Here is an 8,361-nt window from a genome sequence, read left to right as displayed (position 1 = left end):
ATCCCCTTAATCCAAATAGATCTCATCTCTAAGATTCATTACTTGGCGAATTTTAGACCCTGTAAAATACCATGAGCTACACACAGTTTCACAGTTTGCCTTCCCCATTTTTGTTTTGGTTTTTTTGGGGTTTTTTTGGGGTTTTTTTGGGTTTTTTGTTTTTTTTTGTTTTTTTTTTTTTTTTTGTTTGTTTTGTTTTCTTTTGGTTTTTTTTTGGTTTTTTTTGTTTTTTTAATCATTGCTGGAGAGGTAAGTGCAGTGCCTGGGTAAGGTACAAATTCTGCATTCAGGGAATGTGCTCCGATAGGGTTTGATCCTCAGCAGGGACAAGGCACAGCAGCGCTCAAGGGGATACCTATGCCCCTGTGCAGGAGTCCAGACTCTGGGTCTGGGCTGAACAGGGCAAAGTTCCCGTGTTTGGACAGGCTCAGGGGCTGCCCCTGGGGAGCGGGGGGCTGGGCGCGGGGGCGAGCGGGCAACGGAAAAACGGACACGGGGACAAACAGCCCTGGAGCTTCAGTTGCAGCGGCAGCAGCAGCGGCAGCAGCAGCGGCAGCAGCGGCAGCAGCGAAAGCAGATAGTCTATCGACCCCCTCGCACTCCTCTCCCTCTCCCGCTGTCCCGCACCCTCTCCTGCTCTCCCTTTCACGGTGTCCCCTCCTCTCCCAGTCTCCCTCTCCCCTGCTGGCCTGGGCCATGTCCCCAGCCCGTCACCGGCCCCGTCCCCGCCCCGGTTCCCGTCCCCGTCCCCGTCCCCGGCCGTCCCGCCGGGGTCTCGCCTCCGCCCGGCTCTGGGCGTGCTGGCGGTGGCGCTGCTGGGCGGGCATCAGTGCCTGGGGCTGGGGTGGCATCGCCGCCCTCTGGCTCCGCCTGGCCCGAGCCCGGCCCCGGCCCCGACGTGGGCTCCAGTCCCGGCCCCGGCCCCGGCTCCTCCCGGGCCCCGCGGAGGACATACGCGGCGCGGCCGCTCCCGCCGCCCCCGCTGCGGCTTCCCCGGCCCGAGCTCCGCCGCTCGGCACCGCGGCCGCCGGCCCCGAGCCGCCGCTGTCCCGTTCCAGGGACAGAACGCCTGGGGGGGGCCGGCCCGGGGCGCTCGGGGGGTGCTCGGGGGCCGCTCCTGGCCCCGGGCCGAGCGCTGACAGCCGCGTCCCGCCCGCAGGGAAGTCGCAGCAGGGCCTGAAGGAGCGGTACCGGCTGGGTTCGCTGCTGGGCAGAGGCGGCTTCGGCAGCATCTTCGCAGCCACGCGGCTCTCGGACGGCGCCCCGGTGAGCGGCGGGGCCTGCGGCGGGCACAGGAGGAGGGGGCGGAGGAGGAGGAGGAGGAGGAGGTGGAGGAGGAAGGGAAGGAGGGGGAGGTGGAGGAGAAGGAGGGGAAGAAGGAGGAGGAGGAGGTGGAGGAGGAGGGAAGGAGGGGGAGCATGGGGCTGGGCAGGGCAGGTGGCGAGCTCAGCCCGCTGCTGCTCTTGGCTTGCAGGTGGCCATCAAAAGGGTGCCAAGGAACCGCGTCCAGCACTGGGGCGAGCTGGTGAGTGAGCGGGGCCAGCGGCAGAAGCTGGGCGGGGATGAGCCGAGGCCCGGCAGGCTGGAAGCCACCAGGACACCTCGAGGGAGAGCAGGCGTGGGGCCAGCGCAAGGCGCAGAGCATCCCGGGCCGGGTGAGGGGTTCCCGACCCCCGGCACGGCATCAGCCCCACTGACGGCATCGCGCTCCTCCTGCAGCCCGACGGCACCAGCGCACCCCTGGAGGTCGTGCTGCTGGCCAAGGTGTCCACTGGCTTCCCCGGTGTCGTCCAGCTGCTGGAGTGGAAGGAGCTCCCCAGTGACGTCTTGATGGTGCTGGAACGCCCGGAGAGCTGCCAGGACCTGCACCATTTCATTCAGGAACGGGGGTTCCTGTCTGAGGAGTTGGCGCGGGAGCTGTTCCGCCAGGTGCTGGAGGCCGTGCGGCACTGCACCAGCTGCGGGGTCCTGCACAGAGACATCAAACCAGAGAACATCCTGGTTGACCTGGCCACCGGGCAGGCCAAACTGATTGACTTTGGCTGCGGCACCTACCTGCAAGACACAGCCTACACTCGTTTTGCAGGTGAGCCCACGCAGGGGTGTGCTCTCAGTCCCGTCATCTCATGGCCCAACACCTCACAGCCCAAGATGGGTGTGGCAGCGGGGATTCTCCCTTTTGCTGCCCTTCATGGCACTGAGATTTCAGCTGAGTTGCTTTTGAGCAGGGCTGGGTGGGGAGCCAGCTTCCAGCCCTGCTGGCAGCCTTTGCCCACCACTCTGCCCAGGACTGGGGCTGGGGCTGGGGCAGCCAGCCTGACAAAACACCCGTGGGTGGGGGTAGCAGAGAGCGGGGCCGGAACCTGTGTCCCAGCCGGTTTGGTGTGCAGGTGACAAAGGGCTTGGACTGCTCCACTCACCTGGTTTGTTTTGGATTCATAATGTTTTTGGGGCAGTGCAGGCAGGGAGGATGAGGGCATGGTTTTCCCAAGCAATGAGTGGGTTTTTTTCCGTCATGGTCGGGCCTTGACAGGACTTCTGCTGCCCTCTTCCAGCACCAGTGGCTTCTTTTCCATCCCCGAGTCTGTACACAAGTCCCAGGTGCTGGCGAGAGGGCAGCGGTCACCCCGTGTGCCACTGGGGCAGCCCCCACACACCCAGGGATGCTGGGGCCAGGCTCAGGGAGCAGCAGCGTCCCCCTGATGAACCCCATCTGTATTCCATAGGAACACGGTCATACAGCCCACCAGAATGGACCCAATTTGGCTGGTACTACGGCAAGCCAGCTACCATCTGGTCCCTGGGCATCCTGCTGCACCAGATGGTCTGCGGGGAGCACCCTTTCAGGAGGAGCCAGAACATCAGCTGGGACCATCAACTCTCGCTGCCACAACGGCTCTCTCAAGGTGGATCCTCATCTCTGGCCACGGGGGCAATACCAGTGCTGGGAGACAGCAGCAGCTCGTCAGCATCCCGCTCTGGCAGCTGCTGAGGAGGTGGCACATGTCCTGCTCTCCTGCTCTCCTCCAAAACAGGGAATTGATGGGGACGTTTAGGCCCAGCTCTGAGCACATCCAGCATGGCCTGGGCACAGGAATAGTGGGGCAAAGCCAACAGGAGCCTTCTCCAACTGACCGGCGGTTTCTGGTTTCTCTGCCCAGAGTGCCAAGATCTGATCAGGCGGTGTTTATCCATGCTGGACTTGGACAGGCCCTCTTTAGAAGAGCTGTTCTGTGATCCCTGGCTGCAGGATATTGATCTGCCCTAGAAGAAGGGAGAGAGCCACAGGCACGCTTTGATGCAAGGCCCTGGTAAGTTACAGCTCCACACATGCCTTGGCAATCAGAAGCAAAGGAAGCCAGACATTTTGTCCTGCCTGTGTCACTGCCCAGGGGTCATCAGATGGGAACACGCAGCCCTTGTACTGGAGCTCAGCTGCTCTGCCTAGCACTGGTGGCCACCATCCGAGCTGGTTTTGCTTGTCCTGGTTCCCTGACAGCTGGGGCCCTGGGCAGAACCCTGACAGCCTGGGCTCACCCCAGGGAAGGAGAAGGAGCCCCTGGAGAAGCTGTACCAGGTGGGGCTGCTGCTGCTGGGGACACGGAGGATGACATCAAGGATGACAACCTCTTCCTCCACCTGGTCACCGGCAGCTGAGGATGATGGACTTTGATTCTGGCACCTTCTCCAAAGCCAGGCTGCACAGGGAATGTGCAGATGAGTCCACACGCAGGGGGATGCTCCCAGATTTGGGCATTGCACAGCCTGGCCAGGAACCAAAGGTTCCCCCCTTTGCTGGGGCGGATGCAGCTGATCCTTCAGTCGGCTGCCAGGCTGCTTTTGGCAGGGCTGGGGGGATGGGCTGGGGTGCTGATGAAATGGGAGTGGGCTCCTGGCCCTGCCAACAGCCCCAGCACCCACCGTGCCCCGGGCTGGGGCTGGGGCAGCCAGCCCGACACAAACAAACCCCCATGGTGGGAGCAGAGGTGGGACTCCAGAACCTGTGCAGGGGCTGCTTTGCTTTGCAGGCAAGGAAGGGCTTGGGCTGCTCCACTGCCCCTGTTTGCTTGGGATCACCGTTATTTTGGGGGGCAGTGCAGGGGGGAAGGGAGCAAGCCTGGGCTTCCCTCACCTCTGGGTGGGTTTTTCCCTGGCATGCAGGGGTTGGGCCTTCCTCAAGCCCCTGACAGAGATAAGATTTTTGACCTTTTTTCTTGTTCCCCTTTTTGTCTGTAATCTATTTTCAATAATTTGTTGTGTGTTTTTCTAGAGGAAGCTTTCCAGGTGGGGTCCAGTCTGGATGGGGAAGTGCTTGGGAGCAGCTGTGGCGTGGATGGGCCGTGCCCTTGGAGAAGGCTGAGGACATCGTTTGGGACCAGCTTTTCTTCCAGCGTGATGTGGGTCTTGTCTGCTTGGCATGGTGGGATCAGAGCTTTGGGGAGATGGCAGCGAGCACAGGAGCATCCTGCTCTGGGCAGCTGCTGAGGGCTGGATGTGCCGTGGCTGGCTGCAGGCTGGGCACATGTCCTGCCCTCCTGCTCTGCTCCCAAAGGCAGCAGGGATGGGCAGCTCTGGGCACAGCTCTGGGCACGGCCAGCATGGCCTGGGCACCGCGGGCGGCTGGGACAAGGGGACAGGAGCCTTCAGCTGACGGGCGCTTTCTGGTTTCTCTCCTTGCAGCCGGGCTCTGCGGGTGCTGAGGCTGCTCTGGGCTCTGCCAGGGCTCTGCTGGAGCTCAGCACCGGGCCGCAATCAGCCAAAGAAGAAATGGGGTGACCTGCAGCACAGACCTGCTGGAGCATTTCAGCAACACAGCTCAAGTGTGCAGAGTGTACACCTCCCAGGGAAAACATGACACCACCCAAAAATTAAACTTGTTCAATAACTTCTGAAATGAAATCAATCTGGGATGACCCCAAATGACATTTTGCAGCTTGCTCAAGCTGTAGCTCAGCCCTTCTCTGAACTGTTCTCTCCCCCACCTGCCTTTTACTTCCCAACTGCTCCCTCTTGTCCCCCAGTGAGTTCCCAGCCCATGGCAGTCTCCATCACACTGTTGCCTTCCTTGGTGCCCCTCACCATGAGGAAGGCCGAGCCCCAGGCTTAGGGACTCATCCTGTCACTGGCTGAGGAGCAGCAATGTCTCAGAGCTCCAGTGGGATTTTAGTGTCATTCAGAGCTGCTCTCCAGCCCTCAGCTCTCCTCACTGCTGAGTTCCCACTCCCTTTTCCTCGTCCTTGCAGCAGGATGAGCTCAGTGAATCCCCTTGAGCCTCCCCACTCTTCCCAGCCCACGCACCCACCTCAGTTATGCTGAAGCTGCAGCTTCTCTGTCTCCTGTGGCACACCAGTCCAGTCCCCTGTGCGGGGAGCCCCAGCCCCAGAGCACAGCACTCAGCAGTGCACTCCGGGCTGGAGCAGCTCCCTGCCAGCCCCAGCCCAGGGACCCCTCCAGCCCCGGGGCTTGGGGCACCGTCAGCACCCGCTGCTCCAGCCACCGCTTCTGCTGGCCCTGACAGCAACACCCAAAGTGGGGCTGATCCCGAGGGAGCAGCAGCAGGGCCTGGATCTGATCCCTGGATCTTCGGCTTGGCTTTGGAGCCCTGCCAGCTCCAAACATCCCCCCAAAAAAATCCCAAACTCAGGCACCCCCCAGGATATTTGGGCCGAGCTCCCCCTCCCCGGGCACCTGCGGGATGGGGGCGATGCTCCCGGGGTGCTGCGAGCTCAGGCAGCGCCAGGGCCACGCGATTCCTTCCCTCCTCTCCTCCGGCTGCTCCCTGCTGCCGCTGCGCCTCTTCCTCCCTCCCTCCTCCTCCTCCCCCGCTCCCAGATCCTGAACCGTGAGGGGAAAGGAGCGAGGAAAAGGAGGAACCGTGAGGGGAAAGGAGCGAGGAAAGGGCGGAACCGTGAGGGGAAAGGGCCAGGGCCAAGGGGACGCGCTGTCTTAAAAAAGCCCGGTTTGGTTTAAAATCACCCAAAAGGGCATCAAATGCAGCCTACATCCACATGGTTCGGCCTGACATCAGCCAAATGGGATTAAAAGTATCCAAAGGGCTCTAAAATCCAACCAAAGGGGCTTAAAACTGCCCCAGGTGTTTTATAACCCTCAAGAAATGGCTTAACATCACCCGTAAATCTTTCAAATGTGACTAAAATCCAGCCTGAAAGTATCTGGTCCAGCCTAAAATCATCCAAAGGTATCTAAAATCACCAAAATGTCCCTGACACCAACACAAGAAGACCTAAAATCACCCTAAAAAGGCTTGGTTCAAACTAAAATTGCCCAAAGAAGCAAAAAACCCTACTTAAACGGGCCCAAAACACCCAAAAAAGGGACCTAAAATCACCCACACAGGATTAGGATTCACCCATATGGGCCCAGTTTTTCCTAAACTCACCCAAATGGGCCCCAGCCCCACCCACATGGGCCTAAAATCACCCAAAGGGGTCTGAAATCCCCCCTAAACCCCACCAGATTCGGCCTCAAATCAGCCACAGGGGCTGAAAATCCACCCGAAAAGGCTCGGGATCCCCGCAAGGGATCTGAAGCCCACCCTAAACCTGCCCGGTTCGGCCCAAAATCCCCCAAAGGGGCCGAGCCCGAGGCCGAGCCCGGGATCGGCTCCGGGGTCGCTCCGGGACCTCCGCTCTCGCTCCGGGCAGTTTTGGCCGCGGCCCCGGACGGGCCTGGGCGGGACCGGGAGGGACCAGGGAGGGCTCGGGAGGGGTTTGGGCATCTGGGGCTTTTTTGGGCTTTTGGGAATTGTGTTGGGAGTTTACAGGGAATTGTTGGGGTTTTTGGGGAGAGTTATTGGGTTTGGAGGCAGTTGGGGGATTTTGGGGAGTTTGGATTTTGAGGGGCTTTATTGGTGCTTTGAGTGGGAAGTTGTTTTCCTGGGGGTATTTGGGGGTTAATTGAAATTTTTTGTGTTTTCTTTTGAAGTTCGGAAGGTTTTACTGGGATTTTGTGGGGATTTTGTGGGATCCTCTGGAATTATTTCTGGGTTTTATTGGGATTTTTAGGGGATTTGGAGGCATTTTATTGGAATTGTTGCGGCATTTAGTGGGATTCTTTGGGGATTTGGGTTTTTTAGGAATTTTAGTGGGGATTTGGATGGGGTTTGTGGGTTTTTTTGGGTGTTGCCAAGATTTCTTTGGGTCTCGTGAGGATTTTGTGGGGCTTCTTGTGGTTTTGGAGACATTTTTGGGGGGGAATTTGTGGGGTTTAATTGGGATTTTGTGAGCTTTTATTGGGATTCGAGGGTGTTCTAATGGGAATTTGTGAAATTTAATTGCGATTTCATGGGGTTTATTGGGACTTTCAGGGGTTTAAAGCAGATTTTGGCGCCTCTCAGGCCTTCCCCACACCCTGGGACAACTCCAAAGCCCCCCAGAATTCCTCTAAAACCCCCCCAAAATCCCCCAAAAATCCCAATAGAAGACTCCTAAACACCAAAGAATCCCACAAAATCCCAGTGGAACACACCAAAATTAAAAAAAAAAAAAAAAAACTCCCAAAAATTTCAATAAACCCCCCAAGAAATAACCACCCCAAAACCCAAAAAAAAATCCCCAAAATCCAAAATCATCAAATCCCACAAAATCCCCATAACCCCACAAACCCAGTAATTCTCTCCAAAATCCAATAAGTCCCCCTAATCTCCCAACAAAATCCCCCAAAGCCCATAAATGCCGCCAAAATCCCCCCAAAATCCCCCCTGAGCCCCCCAGACTCACCGGGGGCCGTCCTGGATCAGGGGGCACCAGCCGGTGGAACAGGAGCCACTTCAGGGGGCCCGCGGAGCTTTTTGGGGAGGGGGCACCATGGGAGACCCCCCAAAAACGGGGGAGGGGAACCCCTGTGGTACCCCCTCCCCCGAAAGCCCCCTCCCCCGGTTCAGGAATAGCCAAACTCAAGAAAATGTAAACCAGGCTTGACTTTCCAGAAATTATTTTTGGCCGGGTTTAGCTGCATCCTCCAGGCTCAGGATCACCGGTGTATTTGCAGGTTTTGCTCTGCATCATCAGCCTGCCCAGACTCTGCTCGGTGTTTCACAAATGGAGAAGACAATGGACATTGTGCCAAGCTTCCTTGCAAACAGCAACACCTGCATCAGCATGACAGAAAAGAAGGAAAAAAAAAAAAAAAAGAAAATATTCACCGGTTAGAACAGAGCCAGTGTCCCACCATCTTCCCCTCCACTGTTATTATAGAGGCAAACCTGGGCCTAAAGCTTCCACCTCTCAGTTCCTGATGCTATTTGACTTCAGCCTTGACTCCCCCTGATCTACCTGACTGCTGTCCAAGTGGGGCTGGGGATGCTCAGCCTGGAAAGAGGAGACACTGGGGAGGCCTCAC

Source organism: Anomalospiza imberbis, unplaced genomic scaffold (assembly GCF_031753505.1).
Source record: "Anomalospiza imberbis isolate Cuckoo-Finch-1a 21T00152 unplaced genomic scaffold, ASM3175350v1 scaffold_56, whole genome shotgun sequence".
NCBI classification, from domain to species: Eukaryota; Metazoa; Chordata; class Aves; order Passeriformes; family Viduidae; genus Anomalospiza; species Anomalospiza imberbis.
The sequence above is the reverse complement of the archived record's forward strand: the minus strand, read 5'-3'. Positions refer to the sequence as shown.